Genomic DNA, 26,677 nt, shown 5'->3' with positions numbered 1-26,677 from the left:
TCATTGGGATAGAGCTTCTCCCAAGTCCTTGAGATCAAGAGATGAAGGTAAGGTCCACAGATGGATATCTTACGGTTGAACACGGCAAACTGCAGCTCACACCACATGATATGTGAGACATCAAGTGGTTCTGTCTATTGGAGACGCGCCTTCTCACAGATGAGCATTAGGTCCAAAATATAAGCATGCACCTTATCCTTGTCACCAATGCGCGGGAAGAGTGTGTTGCGGAAGATCCGGTGCATGATGTCAAGGAATGGATTCAGCACCCATGTCTTCTTGTCATTGGCAAGCTTCTTCTCAACAAGGTATGGCTGAAGCTTGTCCTTGTTGGACGACTCGGGGTTGGCATGTGGGAGAACACCAACGGGTGCATTGAGCCCCTCATCACGAACGTGGAGCATTGCCATAAACTCCTTCCACTTAGTGGTCATCGGCTACCCATTGGTCATCCATGTCATGGTGCGCTCCTCATCCGTATGGAAGTGAACTGATGCAAAGAACCGAGCCACGACCTTAGGGTCAAAGTCCATGTGGAACGTGAGCAAATCCTCAATGCCAAACTACTCTATCAGGTCGAGAGACTCTCCAAAGTAGGCCCTGTTGCTGTCCTTCCTCATATGAACCATGTCAATCCAGTGCACATCCACGTAGATGTTCTGCTTGCCCTTGATCACATCCAAGACGATAAGATTATGTTGCTTGGTCCAAAACAGATCATTCCCCCTGAAATTCTCATGGGGCTTCACATAGGGGTTGATCTTCCTGCGAGCGATAAACTCGGCTAGAGGTATCTCATCCATGCCCATTGATGGCTCCTTGGTCTTGGTGGCGGTGGACTTGGTTCTGTGTTGGAGGGAATTGGAGCCCTCTGGAGCCTCCTCTTGGTTGCGCGGGCGCTTCAAGCCTGTGTCATGGCTGGGATTCGAACGAAGGACATTGGAACCGGAGAAACCACCTATGACACACAACACAAGCACGAGAAAACTGAGAAGGATTATTGAAAACACGAGGGCCAAAACCAAATGAAACAAGCAAACACGGGATTTGGAAGGACAAAACAACATAGTTTGCAATTCTACGGTAGTAGCGGACGGGCCTATGGATGTAAAAAATTACATCCGCTTGAGCCACGGTAGTACTGTGCCAGGGTAGCATGGTACTACGGTGCCTGGAGCGGAAGTAATTTTTTACTTCCGCCCACCAGGCGGTAGTACCGCTCCAACGAAGCGGTAGTATCGCACGAGGACAGTGCGTGGGCGAGCATGCGGTAGTACCGCTCCCGGAGGAGCGGTAGTACCGCGCAGATTTGAAATCCCCACGCACAAACAGAGCCGGATCTAGAAAAAACCGCAAAACTAAATTGGTACTACCGTTGATCAAACTATGCTGTTGTATCACTCCAAATAGCATGCCTACCGCACTAGCACTCTCCTACAATCCCTTCTTGCATAAATTTAGCCAAAAATCACATGAACTACACATGCATCTCCCCAAGACCTAGAAGCACAAGAACGAAACAAAAAGGGAAGGACTTGGGGAAATGCCGGAGTCCATGGCAAGAGGGCGAGGAGGGGAACAATCCCACCGGTCGGAATGCGAGGAGAGCAGCCATAGACAGAGATCCGACAAGGTCCTCCGGTGCTGTTCTTGGGTAGGAGAGAGAGAGATGGGGTGGGCAAAAGAGATGAATGTGTATGGGCGAGTTGGAACTCCCCCCGCCCCGCTCGTGACGGCACGGTAGTACCGCAGGTCCTTGCGGTAGTACCGCCCGGGTGGAAGTACCGCTCGCTGGGCGGTAGTACCGCTCTTCCAGCGGCAATAAAAATTACTACGGCGATGGAAGCGGTAGTACCATGCCTAGGATGCATCTATGTACGCACAGAGCAACCCACCTCCTACGGTAGTACCGTGGATTGACACGACAGTACCGTACCCCCAAGAAAGTGCAAGTTTCGCAAAAAGAGAGGAACACGGCCTTTGCAATGCAACCTTCAAGCAACTGGTCACACAAAATAGATAGGTAACACACGAGGCAACTCAACAACAAGTTCAGCTCGAAGAAAAAAAGGCAATAGACAACAAGGACCAAACACAAGAGACAACCTCTCCAAAAACTGGGCGGTGGCCGGAGCCACCTATGTTTGAGTCAATTGGTATGGCACCGCGAAGAATTATCCTTAGGCCCATGACCAAAACTCGTCTTTGAAGCACAGGTACCATAAAAAATGGCTAATGTGAAAGAGTTGATCAATTTATGCATAATGGGGGCAGGAAGAGTTCATTGAGAGAACAACACTCCCCCTATGTCCATGCCTACGCCTAATCAAGACATCAAGATGAGTATGGTGGGGTGTGCAAGGGTTCAATCCACATTGGTCGAATCAATGATATTTTGCTCATGCCTTAACTCGCGAAATCTTGCTTCATCCAAGGGCTTCGTGAAGATATCTGCAAGGTTATCATGAGTGTTGACATTGTTGAGCTCGATCTCCCCTTGCCAAATGTGATCCCGGATGAAGTGATACGGAATCTCAATATGCTTCGTCTTGAAGTGTTGCACCGGGTTGAGAGAAATCTTGATGGCACTTTCATTGTCGCACCAAAGAGGCACTTTGTCACAAGTGATACCATGATCCTTTAAAGTCTGCCTCATCCATCGAAGTTGTGCACAACAACTACCGGAGGCCACATACTCTACTTCGGTGGACGAGAGAGACACACAACTTTGCTTCTTAGAAGAACAACTCACCAAAGAGCAACCAAGTAATTGGCACCCTTTGGAAGTTGCCTTCCTATCCACTTTGTCTCCCGCCCAATCCGATTTCAAAAAGCTCACAACGTTGAAGTTTGCTCCTCTTGGGTACCATAACCCAAATTTGGGGTATGAGCCAAATATCGAAATATTCGCTTGACCGCCACATAGTGGCTTTCCTTAGGTGCGGCTTGAAACTGTGCACAAATTCCCAAACTCAACATGATATCCGGTCTAGATACACAAAGGTAAAGCAAGGAGCCAATCATGGAGCGATATAACTTTTGATCCATCGCCTTTCCATTGGGATCTATGTCAAGTTGGCATTTGACGGGCATTGGAGTGGAAGCCGGCTTGACATCACTTAGCTTGAATCTCTTGAGCATGTCTTGAGTGTATTTGGCTTGGTTGATGAAGATTCCTTCTCTTCTTTGCTTGATTTCGAACCCAAGAAAGAATTTCAACTCTCCCATCATGGACATCTTGAACTTTGAGGTCATGAGAGTGGCAAATTCCTCATTCAAAGCTTTGTTAGGGGAACCAAAGATAATATCATCAACATATAGTTGCCATACAAACAATTCCCCTTTGACCTTAGTAAAAAGAGTGGGTCAATTTTCCCAATTTCAAACCCACGATCTTGCAACAACTCGGTAAGGTGCTCATACCACGCACGTGGGGCTTCTTTAAGGCCATATCGTGCTTTATCGAGTTGGTACACATGATCGGGGAAATAGAGATCCTCGAACCCCGTCGGTTGTTTGACATACACCAACTCATTAATAGGACCATTAAGAAAAGCACTCTTCACATCCATTTGTTGCAACTTGAAGTTATGATGAGAGGCATAAGCAATCAACAAACGAATAGATTCAAGGCGAGCAACGGGAGCAAAGGTTTCATCGTAGTTGATACCCTCGACTTGGGAGTAGCCTTGTGCTACCAAACGAGCCTTGTTGCGGACGATAATTCCATGAGCATCTTGCTTGTTCTTGAATATCCACTTGGTTCCTATGACATTATGGTTCCCCGTTGGCCTTGGCACCAATCTGGACACCTTATTGTGCTCGAAGTTGTTGAGTTCTTCATGCATGGCATTAAGCCAATCCGAATCCTCGAGCGCCTCATAGACCTTTTGGGGTTCAACACAACAAACAAACACGTGATGTTCACAATAGTTTGCTAATTGTCTATGAGTGATTTGAAGGACATATGCCCTAGAGGCAGTAATAAAGTTGTTATTTATATTTCCTTATATCATGATAAATGTTTATTATTCATGCTACATTTGTATTAACCGGAAACTTAGTACATGTGTGAATACATAGACAAACAGAGTGTCACTAGTATGCCTCTACTTGACTAGCTCATTGAATCAATGATGGTTATGTTTCCTAACCATAGACATGAGTTGTCATTTGATTAATGGGCTCACATCATCAGAGAATGATGTGATTGACTTGACCCATCCGTTAGCTTAGCACGGTGATCGTTTAAGTTTACTGCTATTGCTTTCTCCATAACCTATACATGTTCCTATGACTATGAGATCATGCAACTCACGAATACTGATGTCTACTACACAACCTTCTTCTTGTAGACGTTGTTGGGCCTCCAAGTACAGAGGTTTGTAGGACAGTAGCAAATTTCCCTCAAGAGGATGACCTAAGGTTTATCAATCCATAGGAGGCGTAGGATGATGATGGTCTCTCTCAAGCAACCCTGCAACCAAATAACAAAGAGTCTCTTGTGTCCCCAACACACCCAATACAATGGTAAATTGTATAGGTGCACTAGTTCGGCGAAGAGATGGTGATACAAGTGGTATATGGATAGTAGATAAAGGTATTTGTAATCTGAAATAATAAAAATAGCAAGGTAGCAAGTGATAAAAGTGAGCGTAAACGGTATTGCAATGTGTGTAAACAAGGCCTAGGGTTCATACTTTCACTAGTGTAAGTCCTCTCAACAATACTAACATAATTGGATCACATAACTATCCCACAACATGCAGCAAAGAGTCACTCCAAACTCACTAATAGCGGAGAACGAACGAAGAGATTATGGTAGGGTACGAAACCACCTCAAAGTTATTCTTTCCAATCAATCCAGTGGGCTATTCCTATAAGTGTCACAAACAGCCCTAGAGTTCGTACTAGAATAACACCTTAAGACACAAATCAATCAAAACCCTAATGTCACCTAGATATTCCAATGTCACCTCAAGTATCCGTGGGTATGATTATACGATATGCATCACACAATCTCAGATTCATCTATTCAACCAACACAAAGGACCTCAAAAGTGCCACAAAGTTCTACCGGAGAATGACGACGAAAATGTGTGCCAGCCCCTATGCATAGGTTCCCAATGTCACGAAACCCGCAAGTTGGTCACCAAAACATAGATCATGTGGCACATGATATCCCATTGTCACCACAGATATTCACGTCAAGACATACATCAAGTGTTCTCAAGTCTTTAAAGACTCAATCCGATAAGATTACTTCAAAAGGGGAAACTCGATTCATTACAAGAGAGTAGAGGGGGGAGAAAACATCATAGGATCCAAATATAATAGCAAAGCTCGCGATACATCAAGATCGTATCATGTCAAGAACACGAGAGAGAGAGATCAAACACATAGCTACTTGTACATACCCTCAGCCCCGAGGGAGAACTACTCCCTCCTCGTCATGGAGAGCACCGGGATGATGAAGATGGCCACCGGAGAAGGATTGCCCCCTCCGGCAGGGTGCCGGAATGGGTCTAGATTGGCTTTCGGTGGCTACGGAGGCTTCTGGCGGCGGAACTTCCGATCTATCTTGCGTTCTGGAAGTTTTAGGTCACGTAGGTATATATGGGTGCAGGAGGTATGTCAGGGGAGCCACGGGGGCCCCACGAGGCAGGGGGCGCGCCCTAGGGGGGGGCGCCCCCCACCGTCGTGGGCAGCTCCCGTATTTTCTGACATGGGGTCCAAGTCCATCAGGTGTGTTTCCTTCCAAAAATAACTTCTCCAGTTGATTTCGTTCCGTTTCGACTCCGTCTGATATTCCTTTTCTTCAAAACACTGAAATAGGCATAAAACATCAAATCTAGGCTGGGCCTCTGGTTAATAGGTTAATCCTAAAAGTAATATAAAAGTGGATAATAAAGCCCAATATTTCCCAAAATAGTAGATAATATAGCATGGAGCAATCAAAAATTATAGATATGTTGGAGACGTATCAAGCATCCCCAAGCTTAATTCATGCTCGTCCTCGAGTAGGTAAATGATAAAAAAGATAATTTTTGATGTGGAATGCTAGTTGGCATAATTTCAATGTAATCCTTATTACTTGTGATATGAATATTCAGATCCGAAAGATTCAAGGCAAAAGTTCATATTGACATAGAAATAATAATACTTCAAGCATACCAACTAAGCAATCATGTCTTCTCAAAATAACATGGCCAAAGAGAGCTATCCCTACAAAATCATATAGTCTTGCTATGCTCCATCTTCACCATACAAAATATTTAAATCATGCACAACCCCGATGACAAGCCAAGCAATTGTTTCATACTTTTAATGTTCTCAAACCTTTTCAATCTTCACGCAATACATGAGCGTGAGCCATGGACATACCACTATAGGTGGAATAGAATGGTGGTTGTGGAGAAGACAAAAAGGAGAAGATAGTCTCACATCAACTAGGTGTATCAACGGGCTATGGAGATGCCCATCAATAGATATCAATCTGAGTGAGTAGGGATTGCCATGCAACGGATGCACTAGAGCTATAAATGTATGAAAGCTCAACAAAAGAAACTAGTGGGTGTGCATCCAACTTGCTTGCTCACGAAGACCTAGGGCATTTTGAGGAAGCCCATCATTGGAATATACAAGCCAAGTTCTATAATGAAAGATTCCCACTAGTATATTAAAGTGACAACATATGAGACTCTCTATATGAAGAACATGGTGCTACTTTGAAGCACAATATATGAGACTTGCTATATCATGGTGCTACTTTGAAGCACAAGTGTGGAAAAAAGGATAGTAGCATTGCCCCTTTTTATTTATTTTCTTTTTTTTCGGGGCCTTCTTTTTTTTCTTTGGCCTTTCTCTTTTTTGGGACAATTCTCTATTGAATGATGATCATCACACTTCTATTTATTTACAACTCAATGATACAACTCGATACTAGAACAAAGTATGACTCTATATGGATGCCTCCGGCAGGGTACCGGGATATGCAATGAATCAAGAGTGACAAGTATGAAAGAATTGTGAAGGGTGGCTTTGCCACAAATACTATGTCAACTACATGATCATGCTAAGCAATATGACAATGATGAATGTGTCATGATGAACTAGGTGGTGGAAAGTTGCATGGCAATATATCTCGGAATGGCTATGGAAATGCCATAATAGGTAGGTATGGTGTCTGTTTTGAGGAAGGTATATGGTGGGTTTATGGTACCGGCGAAAGTTGCGCGGTACTAGAGAGGCTAGCAATGGTGGAAGGGTGAAAGTGTGTATAATCCATGGACTCAACATTAGTCATAAAGAACTCACATACTTATTGCAAAAATCTAGAAGTTATCAAAGCAAAGTATTACGCGCATGCTCCTAGGGGGATAGATTGGTAGGAAAAGACCATCGCTCGTCCCCGACCGCCACTCATAAGGAAGATAATCAATAAACACCTCATGCTCCGACTTCGTTACATAACGGTTCACCATACGTGCATGCTACGGGAATCACAAACTTCAACACAAGTATTTCTCAAATTCATAACCACTCAACTAGCATGACTCTAATATCACCATCCTCATATCTCAAAACAATTATCAAGTATCAAACTTCTCATAGTATTCAACACACTCATAAGAGAATTTTATTATTCTTGAATACCTAGCATATTAGGATTTTAAGAAAATTACCGTACTATTTAAGACTCTCAAAATAATACAAGTGAAGCATGAGAGTTCATCTATTTATTCAAAATAAAACTACCACCATGCTCTAAAAGATATAAGTGAAGCACTAGAGCAACAACAAACTACTCCGAAAGATATAAGTGAAGATCAATGAGTAGTTGAATAATTATGCAACCATGTGAAGATTCTCTAACATTTAATAATTTAAGATCTTGGTATTTTATTCAAACAAAAAGAAAAGCAAAATAAAATGACATTCTAAGAATGGAAAACATCATGTGAAGAAGCAAAAACTTAGGATCAACCGATACTAACCGATAGTTGTTGAAGAAGAAAGGTGGGATGCCAACCGGGGCATCCCCAAGCTTAGATGCTTGAGACTTCTTGAAATATTATCTTGGGGTGCCTCGGGCATCCCCAAGCTTGACCTTTTGTGTCTCCTTAATTCCTCTCATATCACGGTCTCCCTAAATCTCAAAAGCTTCATCCACACAAAACTCAACAAGGACTCGTGAGATAAGTTAGTATAAACCATTGACAAAACCTTATTATACTCTACTGTAGCAAATCACTAAAATTATTATTCAACATTGCATACTAAATGCCTCTGCATATTTAATAGTCCTATCCTCAAATAGAATCATTAAAGAAGCAAACATATGCAAACAATGCAAACATAACAGCAATCTGCCTAAACAGGATAGTCTGTAAAGAAAGCAGCAACATCCATACTTCCCTAGCTCCAAAAATTATGAAATAAAATTCCTACTGTAGTAAATTTATCAGAGCTTAATATGCAAAAGGTTTCAACATTTATCACATTCTGACTTTTCTAGGGAATTGTTGCAACAGCAGTAAACTTTCTGTTTTCAAACAGCAACATGTATACTTGTAACATAGGCATAGTAAAGGCTATCAATGCCAATTTTATTGAAATAAAAGATGCAAAACATTGTTCTAAATAACAGCAAGCAAATCCTAACAAAATAAACTGACGCTCCAAGCAAAACACATATCATGTGATGAATAAAAATATAGCTCCAAGTAAAGTTACCGATGAACGAAGACGAAAGAGGAGTTGCCTTCCGCGGCATCCCCAAGCTTAGGCTCTTGGTTGTCCTTGAATATTACCTTGGGGTGCCTTGGGCATCCCCAAGCTTAGGCTCTTGCCACTCCTTATTCCATAGTCCATCGAATCCTTACCCAAAACTTGAAAACTTCACAACACAAAACGTAACTGAAAACGTGTAAGCTCCGTTAGTATAAGAAAGTAAATCACCACTTCAAGGTACTATAATGAACTCATTATTTATTTATATTGGTGTTAAACCTACTGTATTCCAACTTCTCTATGGTTTATAAACTATTTTACTAGCCATAGATTCATCAAAATAAGTAAACAACACATGAAAAACAGAATCTGTCAAAAACAGAACAGTCTGTAGTAATCTGGATCAAACGTATACTTCTGGAACTCATAAAATTCTCAAATAAATTGATGGTCCTGAGGAATTTATCTATTAATCATCTCCAAAAATAATTAACTAAATAGCACTCTCCAAATAAAATGGCAGCAATTCTCGTGAGCGCTAAAGTTTCTGTTTTTTACAGCATGATCAACAAGACTTTCCCCAAGTCTTCCCAAAGGTTCTACTTGGCACAAACACTAATTAAAAGCATAAAACAACATTTAAACAGAGTCTAGATGAATTATTTCTTACTAAACAGGAGCAAAAATCAAGGAACTAAAATAAAGTTGGGTTGCCTCCCAACAAGCGCTATCGTTTAATGCCCCTAGCTAGGCATGATGATTTCAATGATGCTCACATAAAAGATAAGAATTGTAACATAAAAAGAGCATCATGAAGAATATGAATAGCACATTTAAGTCTAACATACTTCCTATGCATAGGGATTTTGTGAGCAAACAACTTGTGGGAACAAGAATCAACTTGCATAGGAAGGTAAAACAAGCATAACTTCAAAATTTTAAGCACATAGAGAGGAAACTTGATATTATTGCAATTCATACAAGCATATATTCCTCCCTCATAATAATTTTCAGTAGCATCATGAATGAACTAAAAAATATAACCAGCACCTAAAGCATTCTTTTCATGATCTACAAGCATAGATAATTTACTACTCTCCACATCGGAAAAATTCTTCTCATGAATAATAGTGGGAGCAAACTCAACAAAATAACTATCATGTGATTGAAAAGTAAGATCAAGATGACAAGTTTCATGGTTATCATTATTCTTTAAAGCATACGTGTCATCACAATAATCATCATAGATAGGAGGCATGCTTTCATCATAGTAAATTTGCTCATCAAAGCTTGGGGGACAAAAAATTTCATCTTCATCAAACATAGCTTCCCCAAGCTTGTGGCTTTGTATATCATTAGCATCATGGATATTCAAGGAATTCATACTAACAACATTACAATCATGCTCATCATTCAAATATTTAGTGCCAAACATTTTATATATTTCTTCTTCTAGCACTTGAGCACAATTATCCTTTCCATCATACTCACGAAAGATATTAAAAAGGTGAAGCGTCTGAGACAAACTCAATTCCATTTTTTTTGGTAGTTTTCTTTTATAAACTAAACTAGTGATGAAACAAGAAAATAAAAGACTCGATTGCAAGATTTAAAGATATACCTTCAAGCACTCACCTCCCCGGCAACGACGCCAGAAAAGAGCTTGATGTCTACTACACAACCTTCTTCTTGTAGACGTTGTTGGGCCTCCAAGTGCAGAGGTTTGTAGGACAGTAGCAAATTTCCCTCAAGTGGATGACCTAAGGTTTATCAATCCATAGGAGGCGTAGGATGAAGATGTTCTCTCTCAAGCAACCCTGCAACCAAATAACAAAGAGTCTCTTTTATCCCCAACACACCCAATACAATGGTAAATTGTATAGGTGCACTAGTTCGGCGAAGAGATGGTGATACAAGTGGTATATGGATAGTAGATAAAGGTATTTGTAATCTGAAATAATAAAAACAGCAAGGTAGCAAGTGATAAAAGTGAGCGTAAACGGTATTGCAATGTGTGGAAACAAGGCCTAGGGTTCATACTTTCACTAGTGTAAGTCCTCTCAACAATACTAACATAATTGGATCACATAACTATCCCTCAACATGCAACAAAGAGTCACTCCAAAGTCACTAATAGCAGAGAATGAACGAAGAGATTATGGTAGGGTACGAAACCACCTCAAAGTTATTCTTTCCAGTCAATCCGATGGGCTATTCCTATAAGTGTCACAAACAGCCCTAGAGTTCGTACTAGAATAACACCTTAAGACACAAATCAATCAAAACCCTAATGTCACCTAGCTACTCCAATGTCACCTCAAGTATCTGTGGGTATGATTATACGATATGCATCACACAATCTCAGATTCATCTATTCAACCAACACAAAGGACCTCAAAAGTGCCCCAAAGTTCTACCGAAGAATCACGACGAAAACGTGTGCCAACCCCTATGCATAGGTTTCCAATGTCACGAAACCCGCAAGTTGGTCACCAAAACATACATCAAGTGGCACGTGATATCCCATTGTCACCATAGATATTCACGGCAAGACATACATCAAGTGTTCTCAAGTCTTTAAAGACTCAATCCGATAAGATTACTTCAAAAGGGGAAACTCGATTCATTACAAGAGAGTAGAGGGGGAGAAAACATTATAGGATCCAAATATAATAGCAAAGCTCGCGATACATCAAGATCGTATCATCTTAAGAACACGAGAGAGAGAGATCAAACACATAGCTATTGGTACATACCCTCAGCCCTGAGGGAGAACTACTCCCTCCTCGTCATGGAGAGCACCGGGATGATGAAGATGGCCACCGGAGAAGGATTGCCCCCTCCGGCAGGGTGCTGGAATGGGTCTAGATTGGCTTTCGGTGGCTACGGAGGCTTCTGGCGGCGGAACTCCCGATCTATCTTGCGTTCTAGAAGTTTTAGGTCACGTAGGTATATATGGGTGCAGGAGGTATGTCAGGGGAGCCATGGGGGCCCCACGAGGCAGGGGGCGCGCCCTAGGGGGGGGGCGCCCCCCACCCTCGTGGGCAGCTCCCGTATCTTCTGACATGGGGTCCAAGTCCATCAGGTGTGTTTCCTTCCAAAAATAACTTCTCCAGTTGATTTCGTTCCATTTCGACTCCGTCTGATATTCCTTTTCTTCAAAACACCGAAATAGGCATAAAACAGCAAATCCGGGCTGGGCCTCCGGTTAATAGGTTAGTCCCAAAAGTAATATAAAAGTGGATAATAAAGCCCAATATTGCCCAAAACAGTAGATAATATAGCATGGAGCAATAAAAATTATAGATACGTTGGAGACGTATCAAATACCGGAGGAACACTTAGTGTGCTATCAAACGTCACAACGTAAATAGGTGACTATAAAGATGCTCTACAGGTGTCTTCGATGGTGTTTGTTGAGTTGGCATAAATCGAGATTAGGATTTGTCACTCCGTGTATCGGAGAGGTATCTCTGGGCCCTCTCAGTAATGCACATCAGTATAAGCCTTGCAAGCAATGTAACTAATGAGTTAGTTGCGGGATGATGCATTACAGAACGACTAAAGAGACTGGCTGATAATGATATTGAACTAGGTATTGAGATACCGATGATCAAATCTCGGGCAAGTAACATACCGATGTCAAAGGGAACAACGTATGTTGTTGTGCGGTTTGACCGATGAAGATCTTCGTAGAATATGTGGGAACCAATATGAGCATCCAGGTTCCGCTATTGGTTATTAACTGAAGATGAGTCTCGGTCATGTCTACATAGTTCTCTAACCCGTAGGATCCGCATGCTTAACGTTTGGTGATGATCGGTATTATGAGTTTATGTGTTTTGATGTACCAAAGTTAGTTCAGAGTCCCAGATATGATCACGGACATGACGAGGAGTCTCAAAATGGTCGAGACATAAAGATTGATATATTGGACGGCTATATTCGGACACCAGAAGTGTTCCGGTGATTTCAGAGAAAAACGGAGTGTCGGAGGGTTACCGGAACCCCCTCGGGGAACTAATGGGCCACATGGGCCTTAGTGGAGAGAGAGAGGGCCGGCCAGGGTAGGCCGCACGCCCCCTCCCCCTCTGGTCCGACATGGACTAGGGAAGGGGGGCGGCGCCCCCGTTTCCTTCTCCCTCTCCTTCCTTTCCCCCTCCTAGTAGGACTAGGAAAAGGGGAGTCCTACTCCTACCTGGAGGAGGACTCCTCCTCTCCTGGCGTGCCCCAAGAGCCAGCCGGCCTCCCCCTTGCTCGTTTATATACGGGGGCAGGGGGTGATAACTCACAAGTATAGGGGATCACAACAGTTTTCGATAAGTAAGAGTGTCGAACCCAATGAGGAGCTAAAGGTAGAACAAATATTCCCTCAAGTTCTATCGACCACCGATACAACTCTACGCACGCTTGACGTTCGCTTTACCTAGAACAAGTATGAAACTATAAGTAATTTGTACGTGTTGTTGGATAGGTTTACAAGATAATAAAGATTCCGTAAATAAAAAGTAGGGGCTGTTTAGATAAAGACACAACTAAATTAGTTTTAGTAAAGAGCTTTTTGTTACGAGAAAGTTATTTGTCCCTAGGCAATCGATAACTAGACCGGTAATCATTATTGCAATTTTATTTGAGGGACAGGCATAAGCTAACATACTTTCTCTACTTGGATCATATGCACTTAGTATTGGAACTCTAGCAAGCGTCCGCAACTACTAAAGATCATTAAGGTAAAACCCAACCATAGCATTAAAGTATCAAGCCCTCTTTATCCCATACGCAAACAACCTACTTACTCGGGTCTGTGCTTCTGTCACTCATGCCACCCACCATAAGCAAATCATGAACATAATGCAAACCCTACAGTGGGGATCCCTCATGCTTGCGCGACACGGAGAGCACCATATGACAGCACCATATCACCATAGGATAGGGCCAATAATAAAACATGAAACTCAAACCAATCTTGATCATCAAATAACCCATAGGACAAAACGGATCTACTCAAACATCATAGGATAGCCATACATCATTGGGGAATAATATATAGCATTGAGCATCATATTTAAGTAGAGATTATAGCGGGTAAGAGAGAGGTTACACCGCTGCATAGAGGGGGGAAGAGTTGGTGATGATGGCGGTGAAGTTGTTGGTGAAGATTGCGGTGATGATGATGGCCCCCGGTGGCACTCCGGTGCCACCGGAAGCGAGGGGGAGAGAGCCCCCCTCATTCTTCTTCTTCCTTGACCTCCTCCCAAGATGGGAGAAGGGTTTCCCCTCTAGTCCATGGCCTCCATGGCATGGGAGGGGCGAGAGCCCCTCCGGGATTGGATCTGTCTCTCTGCCTCTCTCTGTTTCTGCGTTCTCAGATTCTTCCCTTTCTCCGTTTCTTATATTCCCGGAGACCCGTAACTCCGATTGGGATGAAATTTTAACACGATCTATATCCTGATATTAGCTTTCTTGCGGCGAAAGAAGGGCATCAACCGCCTTATGGGGTGGCCACGAGGGCCCAGGGCGCGCCCCCCAGCCTCGTGGCCCCCTCGGGCATCGTTTCGCGTGGATTTTTCTTCCCACAAATCATATATATTCCAAAAAAAATCTCCGTCAGTTTTTATCCCGTTTGGACTCCGTTTGATATGGATATTCTGCGAGACAAAAAACATGCAACAAACAGGAACTGGCACTGGAGACTGGATCAATATGTTAGTCCCAAAAATAGTACAAAAAGTTGCCAAAAGTATATGAAAGTTGTAGAATATTGGCATGGAACAATAAAAAATTATAGATACGACGGAGACGTATCAGCATCCCCAAGCTTAATTCCTGCTCGTCCTCAAGTAGGTAAATGATAAAAAAGATAATTTTTGATGTGGAATGCTACCTAGCATAATCTTGATCATGTAATCTAATCATGGCATGAATATTAAGATACGAGTGATTCAAAGCAATAATCTATCATTTGACATAAAAACAATAATACTTCAAGCCTACTAATAAAGCAATCATGTATTTTCAAAATAACATGGCCAAAGAAAGTTATGCCTACATAGTCTGGCTATGCTCCATCTTCACCACACAAAATATTCACATCATGCACAACCCCGATGACAAGCCAAGCAATTGTTTCATACTTTTGACGTTCTCAAACCCTTTCAACTTTCACGCAATACATGAGCGTGAGCCATGTACATAGCACTATAGGAGGAATAGAATGGTGGTTGTGGAGAAGACAAAAAGGAGAAGATAGTCTCACATCAACTAGGCATATCAACGGGCTATGGAGATGCCCATCAATAGATATCAATGTGAGTGAGTAGGGATTGCCATGCAACGGATGCACTAAGAGTTATAAGTGTATGAAAGCTCAGACTGAAAACTAAGTGGGTGTGCATCCAACTTGCTTGCTAATGAAGACCTCGGGCGTTTGAGGAAGCCCATCATCGAAATATACAAGCCAAGTTCTATAATGAAAATTCCCACTAGTATATGAAAGTGATAACTCAAGAGTCTCTCTATATGAAGAACATGGTGCTACTCTGAAGCACAAATGTGGTAAAAGGATAGTAACATTGCCCCTTCTCTCTTGTTCTCTCATTTTTTTGGTGGGCTTCTTTGGCCTCTTTTATTTATTTTTGAAGTCCAGAGTCTCATCCCGACTTCTGGGGGAATCATAGTCTCCATCATCCTTTCCTCACTGGTGCAATGCTCTAATAATGATGATCATCACACTTTTATTTACTTACAACTCAATATTACAACTCGATACTAGAACAAAGACATGACTCTATATGAATGCCTCTGATGGTGTACCGGGATGTGCAATGATCTAGCATAGCAATGACATCAAAAAACGGGCATGCCATGAAAACATCATGCTAGCTATCTTACGATCATGCAAAGCAATATTACAATGAATGCTCAAGTCATGTAGATGATGATGATGGAAGTTGCATGGCAATATATCTCGGAATGGCTATGGAAATGCCATGATAGGTAGGTATGGTGGCTATTTTGAGGAAGATATATGGTGGGTTTATGGTACGGGCGAAATTTGCACGGTACTAGAGAGGCTAGGAATGGTGGAAGGGTGAGAGTGCGTATAATCCATGGACTCAACATTAGCCATAAAGAACTCACATACTTATTGCAAAAGTCTATTAGCTATGGAAACAAAGTACTACGCGCATGCTCCTAGGGGGATAGATTGGTAGGAAAAGACCATCGCTCATCCCCGACCGCCACTCATAAGGAAGACAATCAATAAATAAATCATGCTCCAACTTCATCACATAACAGTTCACCATACGTGCATGCTACGGGAATCAAAAACTTCAACACAAGTTTTTCTACAATCCACAACTACCCACTAGCATGACTCTAATATCACCATATTTATATCACAAAACTATTGCAAGGAATCAAACATATCATATTCAGTGATCTACAAGTTTTATGTAGGATTTTATGACTAACCATGTGAATGACCAATTCCTGTCATCTCTCTAAATAGATATAAGTGAAGCAAGGGAGTTTAATTCTTTCCACAAAAGATATGCCCGTGCTCTAACAAATACAAGTGAAGCAATAGAGCATTCTACAAATGGCGGTTTTCTATGTAAAGAGAAACAGGCAATCCAAACTTCAAATGATATAAGTGAAGTACATGAAGCATTCTATAAAACCATACTAAAAAGATATAGGTGAAGTGCAAAGAGCATTCTATAAATCAACCAAGGACTATCTCATACCAGCATGGTGCATAAACGAAAAATGAAAACTAAATGCAAAAGACACTCCAAGATTGCACATATCGCATGAACGAAACGAATCCGGAAACATACCGATACTTGTTGAAGAAAGAGGGGATGCCTTCCGGGGCATCCCCAAGTTTAGACGCTTGAGTCTCCTTGAATATTTACTTGGGGTGCCTCGGGCATACCCAAGCTTGAGCTCTTGCCTCTCTTCCTTCTTCTCACATCAAGACCTTCTCGATCATTGATGTAGGATCGAAAGTATGTCTAGAGGGGGGTGATTAGACTACTTGACCAAATAAAACTTAAACTTTTCCCAATTTTAGTTCTTGGCAGATTTTAGCTAATTTAGGACAAGTCAAGTAATCATAACATAATTCAAGCAAGCATGCAAAGAGTTTATAGGCAGCGGAAAGTAAAGCATGCAACTTGTGAGAATGTAAAGGGAAGGGTTTGGAGAATTCAAACGCTATTGGAGACACGGATGTTTTTCCCGTGGTTCGGATAGGTGGTGCTATCCTACATCCACGTTGATGGAGACTTCAACCCACGAAGGGTAACGGTTGCGCGAGTCCACACAGGGTTCCACCCAAGGGCAACGGTTGCGCGAGTCCACACAGGGCTCCACCCACGAAGGGTCCACGAAGAAGAAACCACCCACAAAGGGTCCACGAAGAAGCAACCTTGTCTATCCCACCATGGCCATCGCCCACACAGGACTTGCCTCACTAGCGGTAGATCTTCACGAAGTAGGCGATCTCCTTGCCCTTACAAACTCCTTGGTTCAACTCCACAATCTTGTCGGAGGCTCCCAAGTGAAACCTAGCCAATCTAGGAGACACCACTCTCCAAGAAGTAACAAATGGTGTGTAGGTAATGAACTCCTTGCTCTTGTGCTTCAAATGATAGTCTCCCCAACACTCAACTCTCTCTCATAGGATTTGGATTTGGTGGAAAGAAGATTTGAGTGGAAAGCAACTTGGGAAGGCTAGACATCAAGATTCATATGGTAGGAATGGAATGTCTTGGTCTCAACACATGAGTAGGTGGTTCTCTCTCAGAACATATGACTTGGAATGATGTGTGTGTTCTGATGGCTCTCTCACCGAATGAGAAATAGGTGGAGGGGTATATATAGCCTCCACACAAAATCCAACCGTTACATACAATTTACCAATCTCGGTGGGACCGAATCAGCAAACTCGGTCTGACCGAAATAGTAAACCTAGTGACCGTTAGGAATTTCGGTGGGACCAAATCAGAAAACTCGGTCTGACCGAAATAGTAAATCTAGTGACCGTTAGGAATTTTGGTGGGACTGACATGCAACTCGGTAGGACCGATATAGTTAGGGTTTGGGCATAACGTAATCTCGGTGAGACCGATTACACAAAATCGGTGAGACCGAATTTGGTAATTAGCTAACCAGAGAGTTGGTCAGGCAAACTTGGTGGGACCGATTTGCTCTTTCGGTGAGACCGAGTGGAACTCGGTGAGACCGAAAAGTTACAAAGGGGAAACACTGAGTTTACATTGCAATCTCGGTGGGACCGATTCGCTCTTTCGTTAAGACCGAAAAGTTATGAAAGGGAAACAGAGAGTTTGCAACCCCATCTCGGTGAGACCGAGATCCTTATCGGTAGAACCGAATTGCTAGGGTTTGGCAGTGGCTAATGACAAGTGAAACTCGGTGGCGCCGGATAGGAAGAATCGGTAGGACCGAGTTTGGCTTAGGGTTTAGGTCATATGTGGATATGGGAAAGTAGTTGAGGGTTTTGGAGCATATCACTAAGCACATGAAGCAAGAGGCTCATTAAGCAACACCTCATCCCTCCTTAATAGTATTGGCTTTTCCTAAAGACTCAATGTGATCTTGGATCACTAAAATATAAAATGAAGAGTCTTGAGCTTTTGAGCTTGAGCCAATCCTTTGTCCTTAGCATTTTGAGGGTTCCACTTTCACATCCATGCCAGGCCAATCATTGAGCTTTCCTGAAATAATCATCTTGGAATAGCATTAGCTCAATGAGCTATATGTTGTTATGAATTACCAAAACCACCTAGGGATAGTTGCACTTTCAATCTCCCCCTTTTTGGTAATTGATGACAACATATAGATCAAAGCTTCGACAAATGATAATAAGCATAAAATATATCGTCGATTTGAGAAGTATGTGATAAGTAAGTGCTCCCCCTAAATTTGTGCATATTTAAAATTTGCTTTGGACTACAAATGCACAAAGAATTAGAATTATGGGTTACTCTTCCATGTCACATACATCTTAGTGGAGCGCTCAAAAATGATAAGATTGAAATACATGCACTCATCACCAAGAATAGTGAATGATCACAAATGATAGCTAGAATGATAATATTTAAGCAAGCATTAAGCAAACATTAAGTGTAGCTTATGATCAAACACATGATCATCGATGTCTCACAAATAATGACGTAGTATCAAGCACTCAAAAGCAGATAAGTTCGAAAAACCACCAAATAAAGCAAGAGAGAAAAGCAACACTCTCTCTCTCTCGAAGCCTATGATCTATACATCTTCTCCCCCTTTGGCAACAAGTTACCAAAAAGTTCCTAGAAAATGCATAGCACTAGATCGACGCTCAGGCTTGATCTTAAGGTGGTGGTGGAGTCCGGAGCACTCCAAGGACGAAGCCTTCGGTAGACGTGGTCGGAGTCGAGGCTGAAGTGGATGCTGGAACTGGTGGAACTGAGGCTGTGGCTGGTGCAGACGTTGTAGCTCTGGTGTCAGCAACTGGCAGTGCAGACGACCTCGGACCTCGTGGCACCCTCGCAAAAGCATCAGTCGTGGTCCTGCCTCTCCTCTCATTCATGTCCTCCTGGAGCTGCTCCACGGTAGTCTGTATCTCTGTCACCTTGATGTCCAAGTCATAGAACCTCTGTTCCATGATCCTCTCTAAACTCGCCTGGTTCTGAGTCAGGGTGGCTATACTCTGCTCAATCCGCAGAGTGGACGCAATCAGGTAACCAAGCTGCTCTTGTTTGGTTTTCAGGAAGTAATCAGATGCCTCCGCTTGAGTAGGCATCCTGGCAGCTTTCTCCTTCTTCGCCTTCTCCTTCTGAGCTTGTGCATGGGCAGATGATGGTTCATTCTCAGTCATAACAACTTGATTATCTTCGAAATCTGGACGGATGGGCATGTGTTCCTTATCCAATAAATATACGCCCGTGCCCATCTTGGAGTTGATGAGCTCCTGAATCTGAGGGGCATATCCACAGCTCCTCTTCTGATCTGCCGCAGTCCTTTTGATTGTCTCCACTATGAGGCTCATGACTTTGAATTTTTTAGGCACGTCAAGGACATGAAGCAAATTGATCGCGTGACCTCTGATCATCTTGTGATCTCCAGACTTGGGCAGAAGGGTGTGCCTAAGGATCCAGTTGATCGTAGGCAATCCTGATAGCAGATAATGCACTGAGCCAAACTTGAACGTGTCAAGTGCTTCATTCGGAATATCCTTGTACGTGTTGGACATGGAGTTGTGGTCCATCTTTTTCTTGGCATAAATGTCCAAGTCATCCGCTTGCTCCTCTGGGGCATTGATCAGCTTCGCCCATTCCTCAATAGTAGAGTGGTACCTTGTACCCTCTGACATCCATGTGATCCTGCCATCCGGATAAAAGTGTGCTATGGAGTAGAATTGCATGATTAGCTCCTCGTTCCACTTTGTGAGCTTCTGCCCAACAAAGTCTGCAACTCCACACGCACTAAAGCTGTCAAATACTCCAGGGTAGTACTCTTCATTGTCCTTGATATAGGTCCAGTCGACCCATCTCATGTCACATACAATTGGCTTCTTGTCAAGTAGCACTGTCTCATAGAAATCCTGCTGCTCCTTGGTATGAAACCTGTAGTCCACTGCAGTCCTTCTCCTAGAAGCATATGGATCTTCTTCTCTCCACTTCCTGAGCCTTGAGTCTCTCCTGAGCTTCATATCCTCAGCCACAGGATGAGCATCGTTGTGGTCTGGGATCTTGGGCTTTAGCTTCCTTAGGACATTTTCTTCCTCATCCTTAGCAACAGTCTCAGGCACTGGGGCCTTGTTCTTCTCAGCTGCAGGAATGCTCCTTGTATTTCTCTTAGGTTTTGGCTTGGAGGCAGCTTTGGGCTTAGATGCAGTAGCCCCTGACCTTATGGCATCACCCATTAGCTTGGGTGCCTTGGGCGCTGGTGCAGCTGCCTCTTCTTCCTCTTCCTCTTCCATGATGGAAGCTTTGCCAAGCACTCTAGCCACAGTCTTCTTCACCCTCTCCTTCCTTTTCTTGCCCTCAGCTACAACTAGCTCTTGGGGAGTAGGCTTCTTAGTTGAGGCTCTTGCCTTTGACATGGGCTGCCTGCCTGCTGGCCTTTTGATTTTCAGACCTGGCTTAGTGCCTTGAGCTGGCTCAATTCTCTTGGAAGTGGCCTCTTCCTCTGCCACATAGTCCTCATTTTCAGAGTCTGAAGTTTTCTTCTTCCTTTGTCTCGTGGCAGCCTTTGGCAAATTGCTAGGAGTGCTCCTGCTTCCTTCATCAGATGAACCGGAGGGACTAGTGCCCTCACTCATCACCACTTGCTGCTCTGACAGATTCTGGCTATCACTCTGGTCTGACATGCTGCAAACTGACTGCTGACCCTGTGAATAGATTATAGAGGAGATAGAGTGGATGAGCATCACAAAATGCAGAGATTTTTGCGAAAAGAATGATCCAAAAACATAGTTTTAGTTTCCCACTGAAATCATCTCGGATCTACCGATTTTCAAACTCGGTGATACCGAAGCAATTTTGGAACCTAAACTAGTGAACTCGGTAGGACCGAGTCACAGTTCGGTGGCACCGAGACTGCTAGGGTTTCACTGAGTTCAAAAATCGGTCACACCGATAAGTAATTCTCGGTCAGACCGAGTCTCACTTGTGCAATGGCATAAGCCAAATCGGTGGGACCGAGTTTTTCAACTCGGTGGGTCCGAGATAGTTTCGGCGGAAACCTAAACCTAGAATTTTCGAATCAAACCTAATCTATGAGCGTTTTGACTGGATAGAAGTTTATCAAACGTGGCTAGAAACAATATGATCACAATGTGCTAGGAATCAGATTGAGGAATAGCACAAAGATCAAGTCCATACCCTAGTTCAGCGGGGACTTGCTACGGCGGCAACGGCGGGGCAGAATTCCCGTTGACGGCGACGGAGACCAGCGACTGGAGGCTGCTGGCGACGAGAAGACGATCCTGAGACCTCGAGGGTAGAGCAGGCTATCACGCGGGCGAGGGGTTCGGAGAAATTTCCAAATTTTGCCCGTGAATATATATAGCCCGACCCTGTCGGTGTGACCGAGTGGAACAACTCGGTGGCACCGAGATTCGTAACTGCGTGCAGTTACTGAAACTCGGTGTGACCGAAAGGTTCAAATCGGTTGCACCGAGATCGAAAACCTAGATCAACTTAATGATCTCGGTAGGACCGAAAGTGGAGTATCGGTCAGACCGAGAATCATAAAGAGGTTTTGGAAGTTTAAGTCTATGACGAATCGGGGACTCCGAGCGCTCCTCACACAGAGTGGTTCGAATCTGACTTGATCAAATTTTGTGATGCAGCATGAATAGAGTTTGAGACGAGAAAAGCATAGATAGCTAGAGGACGTTCTTAGGCATTCTTGTCCATCCACTTGGAAAAAGAGGATAAAACCAAGCAATCAAAACTACAAGTGGATGTCCTCGAATGAGTAAAATATGCAATCAGCATGCTCACACAATAAGATGGCAAATGAAATATGTGGCAAGGCATGCACAACCAATTCTATCATTTATCAAGCAATTTGCGATAACTAGCTCATCTATATATGAGTACATTGACTTAGGAGTCAAGTGAGAACACTTGATCATAGGTCATACTCATCGTTTAAGCTCAAGTGGGGTTACCACTTTTACATAAAGCATTGTTGTGTTCACATCTTTAGAGTTGCTTTAGCTCAAGTCTTAGAGTAAAGCTCCCCCTAGATGTGATATCCCCTCTAAGAGGGATGAACTAACCTTGGGTTTGTCGATGATGACTTCATGTAGATATTGAAGATGTGGATGCTCAATGTTGATGTAGATCTCTTGGAGCTATCCATTTGAGTGAATTGCACTTTCAATACCTACATGGGTTAGTCCCACAAGGAACAAACAAGGATATCCATAGACATAGAGTGATGCACACAAAAGATGATGTCCATGAAAACTTTTAGGTTACCTTGTCCCTTGTCTTACCAACAAGAGGGTTTGTGACTCCTTGAACTAGTGCAAGATGTGGAAGTTGATTGCACTTGTTCTTGCCAAAATGATAAGAGTGAAGTATGTTGGCGGAGTCACCCTCAAGAACTCTCTAGTTCTTCTTCTTTTGGATCCACATCATCTTGATGGGAATCCTTGGAGTTGTAGTCGTACTTGATGAAGTGGAACTTGAAGTAGTCTTGGGAATCCACTTGACTAAGGTCTTAGGAGCTTCTTCAAATGCATCAATTTCCTCTTGAAGCTTATCCTTTCCTTTTTGCTCGTAGTCTTGTGGTGGAAGATCATCTTGAGCTTGTGTCCCCTTGAAAGAAGTATACTTCTCTTGTTGAGGGACAAACTTTGTCTTGGGGTATTGATCTTCTTCCCATTCAACTCCACTGGCATTGCACTTTCGTTCAAAACCAACACCTTGATTCTTCCGGTGCATTCCTTGCTTGCGCACAATTTCCTCGAATTGCTTACTCCCGGCAAGGCTCTTGTACACTCCTTTCTCTATAATTCCCTTCAATAAGCTATTTTCTTGCTCAAGTGTAACTTGGCTAAGAGAATCATTAGTGGAATCAAGAGAACTACTAGAAGCAACAATATTGGATTTAGCATGATCATTGTTACTACTAGAGGAAGAATCTTTCTTGTTAGACTTGACTTGAGGCATGTAAGTGGATAAGAGTAAACGCTTGGCAATGTAAGAAGAACTTTTCTTGCGGAGATCATCATTGATTGCCTTTAAGAACTCATGCTCTTGCTCAAGATTGAGCTTTTCAAAGCATAGTTTCTCATGAGCTCTTAAAAGTTCTCGATGATCTTCGAAGATAGTGTCATGAGCTAACTTAAGAGTTTTTAGTTCTTTAGTTAGAGCCTCAATCTTCTCCTTATCATTGTCACTCGTTTTAGCATGATTAATTGGTCTTTCATCATAGTATTCATCACTAGAGTTGTCACCAAGCAAATCATCACCTAACAAGTCATCTTCATCACTATTGAAATCAACATACTCGGGGTGTGTTACCTTAGGACCTTTGGCCATGAAGCATCTTCCAATTCCTTCATTTGGTGAGTCAAATATGTCGTAGGAGTTGGTTGACACAAGTGCTAGACCGGCAACACCTTCATCTTGAGTATCTTCGGAGTTGGAGTGGTAACTTCTCTCGGAGTGGCTGTCGGAGTCGGAGCCGGATACCCATTCACCAACATGAGCTTGATGTCTTCGTCTTGTGTATCTCCTTGATGATTTTTCCTTCCTTTCCGAATCCTTGCTTCTCCGTGAGTATCTTCGTTCATAACGATCATCTTTACTCCTTCTCTCTCTTGGTGGTGATCCTTTGCTTCTTCTTTTTGGAGAATCTTCTCTTCTCTTGTAGGGAGCCGTACACTCATTGGAATAGTGTCCGGGTCTTCCACAATTGTAACAGTTTCGCTCTCGACTAGAAGATCTTTTGTCATTGTAGGACCTTGACTTGGATCTTCTATCTTTGCTTCTACTCTTGTAGAACTTGCTGAAGTTCTTCACCATTAAGCTCAATTCTTCATTGAAGTCTTGTTTCTCACTTGATGATGTAGGGGCTTCACAGAGGCTTTATAGGCACCACTTGATTTGTTGTGAAGTTCCTCTTTATCCTTAAGTGACATCTCATGAGCAACAATTCTTCCAATCACCTCCGTTGGCTTGAGATCTTTGTAATTGGGCATCATTTGGATCAATGTGCACACGGTATCATATTTTCCATCCAAGTCTCTTAGGATCTTCTTGATGATGAATCTATCGGTCATCTCTTCACTTCCTAAGCCGGCAATCTCATTTGTGATGAGAGCAAGCCTAGAGTACATTTCAGCGACACCTTCACCATCCTTCATCTTGAACTTGTCAAGTTGGCTTTGAAGCACATCCAACTTGGATTCCTTGACGGAGTCGGTACCTTCGTGCATATCAATCAAAGTGTCCCAAATTTCCTTTGCATTCTCAAGGCGGCTGATTTTGTTGAATTCTTCGGGGCACAATCCGTTGAAGAGAATATCACAAGCTTGAGCATTGTATTGCAACATCTTCAACTCATCCGCGGTAGCTTCACGGTTTGGTTCTCTCCCATCGAAGAAGTCACCTTGCAAACCAACACACACAATAGCCCAAACAGCGGGGTTATGTCCAAGAATATGCATTTTCATTTTATGCTTCCAACTAGCAAAATTAGTACCATCAAAGTAAGGACCTCTAAGGTGATAATTTCCCTCGCTAGACGCCATACTCTCCGAGGTTGTGAAACCAAGGCTATGACCACCAAAAGCTATGGAGATCAAGCAAATGGAGACCAAAGCTCTGATACCACTTGTAGGATCGAAAGTATGTCTAGAGGGGGGTGATTAGACTACTTGACCAAATAAAAACTTAACCTTTTCCCAATTTTAGTTCTCAGCAGATTTTAGCTATTTTAGGACAAGTCAAGCAATCATCACACAATTCAAGCAAGCATGCAAAGAGTATATTGGCAGCGGAAAGTAAAGCATGCAACTTGCAAGAATGTAAAGGGAAGGGTTTGGAGAATTCAAACGCTATTGGAGACACGGATGTTTTTCCCGTGGTTCGGATAGGTGGTGCTATCCTACATCCACGTTGATGGAGACTTGAAACCACGAAGGGTAACGGTTGTGCGAGTCCACACAGGGCTCCACCCAAGGGCAACGGTTGCGCGAGTCCACACAGGGCTCCACCCACGAAGGGTCCACGAAGAAGCAACCACCCACAAAGGGTCCGCGAAGAAGCAACTTTGTCTATCCCACCATGGCCATCGCCCACACAGGACTTGCCTCACTAGCGGTAGATCTTCACGAAGTAGGCGATCTCCTTGCCCTTACAAACTCCTTGGTTCAACTCCACAATCTTGTCGGAGGCTCCCAAGTGACACCTAGCCAATCTAGGAGACACCACTCTCCAAGAAGTAACAAATGGTGTGTAGGTAATGAACTCCTTGCTCTTGTGCTTCAAATGATAGTCTCCCCAACACTCAACTCTCTCTCATAGGATTTGGATTTGGTGGAAAGAAGATTTGAGTGGAAAGCAACTTGGGAAGGCTAGACATCAAGATTCATATGGTAGGAATGGAATGTCTTGGTCTCAACACATGAGTAGGTGGTTCTCTCTCAGAACATATGACTTGGAATGATGTGTGTGTTCTGATGGCTCTCTCACCGAATGAGAAATAGGTGGAGGGGTATATATAGCCTCCACACAAAATCCAACCGTTACATACAATTTACCAATCTCGGTGGGACCGAATCAGCAAACTCGGTCTGACCGAAATAGTAAACCTAGTGACCGTTAGGAATTTCGGTGGGACTGACATGCAACTCGGTAGGACCGATATAGTTAGGGTTTGGGCATAACGTAATCTCGGTGAGACCGATTACACAAACTCGGTGAGACCGAATTTGGTAATTAGCTAACCAGAGAGTTGGTCAGGCAAATTCGGTGGGACCGATTTGCTCTTTCGGTGAGACCGAGTGGAACTCGGTGAGACCGAAAAGTTACAAAGGGGAAACACTGAGTTTACATTGCAATCTCGGTGGGACCGATTCGCTCTTTCGGTAAGACCGAAAAGTTACGAAAGGGAAACAGAGAGTTTGCAACCCCATCTCGGTGAGACCGAGATCCTTATCGTTAGAACCGAATTGCTAGGGTTTGGCAGTGGCTAATGACAAGTGAAACTCGGTGGCGCCGGATAGGAAGAATCGGTAGGACCGAGTTTGGCTTAGGGTTTAGGTCATATGTGGATATGGGAAAGTAGTTGAGGGTTTTGGAGCATATCACTAAGCACATGAAGCAAGAGGCTCATTAAGCAACACCTCATCCCTCCTTAATAGTATTGGCTTTTCCTAAAGACTCAATGTGATCTTGGATCACTA

The sequence above is a fragment of the Triticum urartu genome, chromosome 7A (assembly GCF_056163025.1).
Source record: "Triticum urartu cultivar PI428250 chromosome 7A, HENAU_Tu73, whole genome shotgun sequence".
Lineage (NCBI taxonomy): Eukaryota > Viridiplantae > Streptophyta > Magnoliopsida > Poales > Poaceae > Triticum > Triticum urartu.
This window is presented reverse-complemented; position numbering follows the sequence as displayed.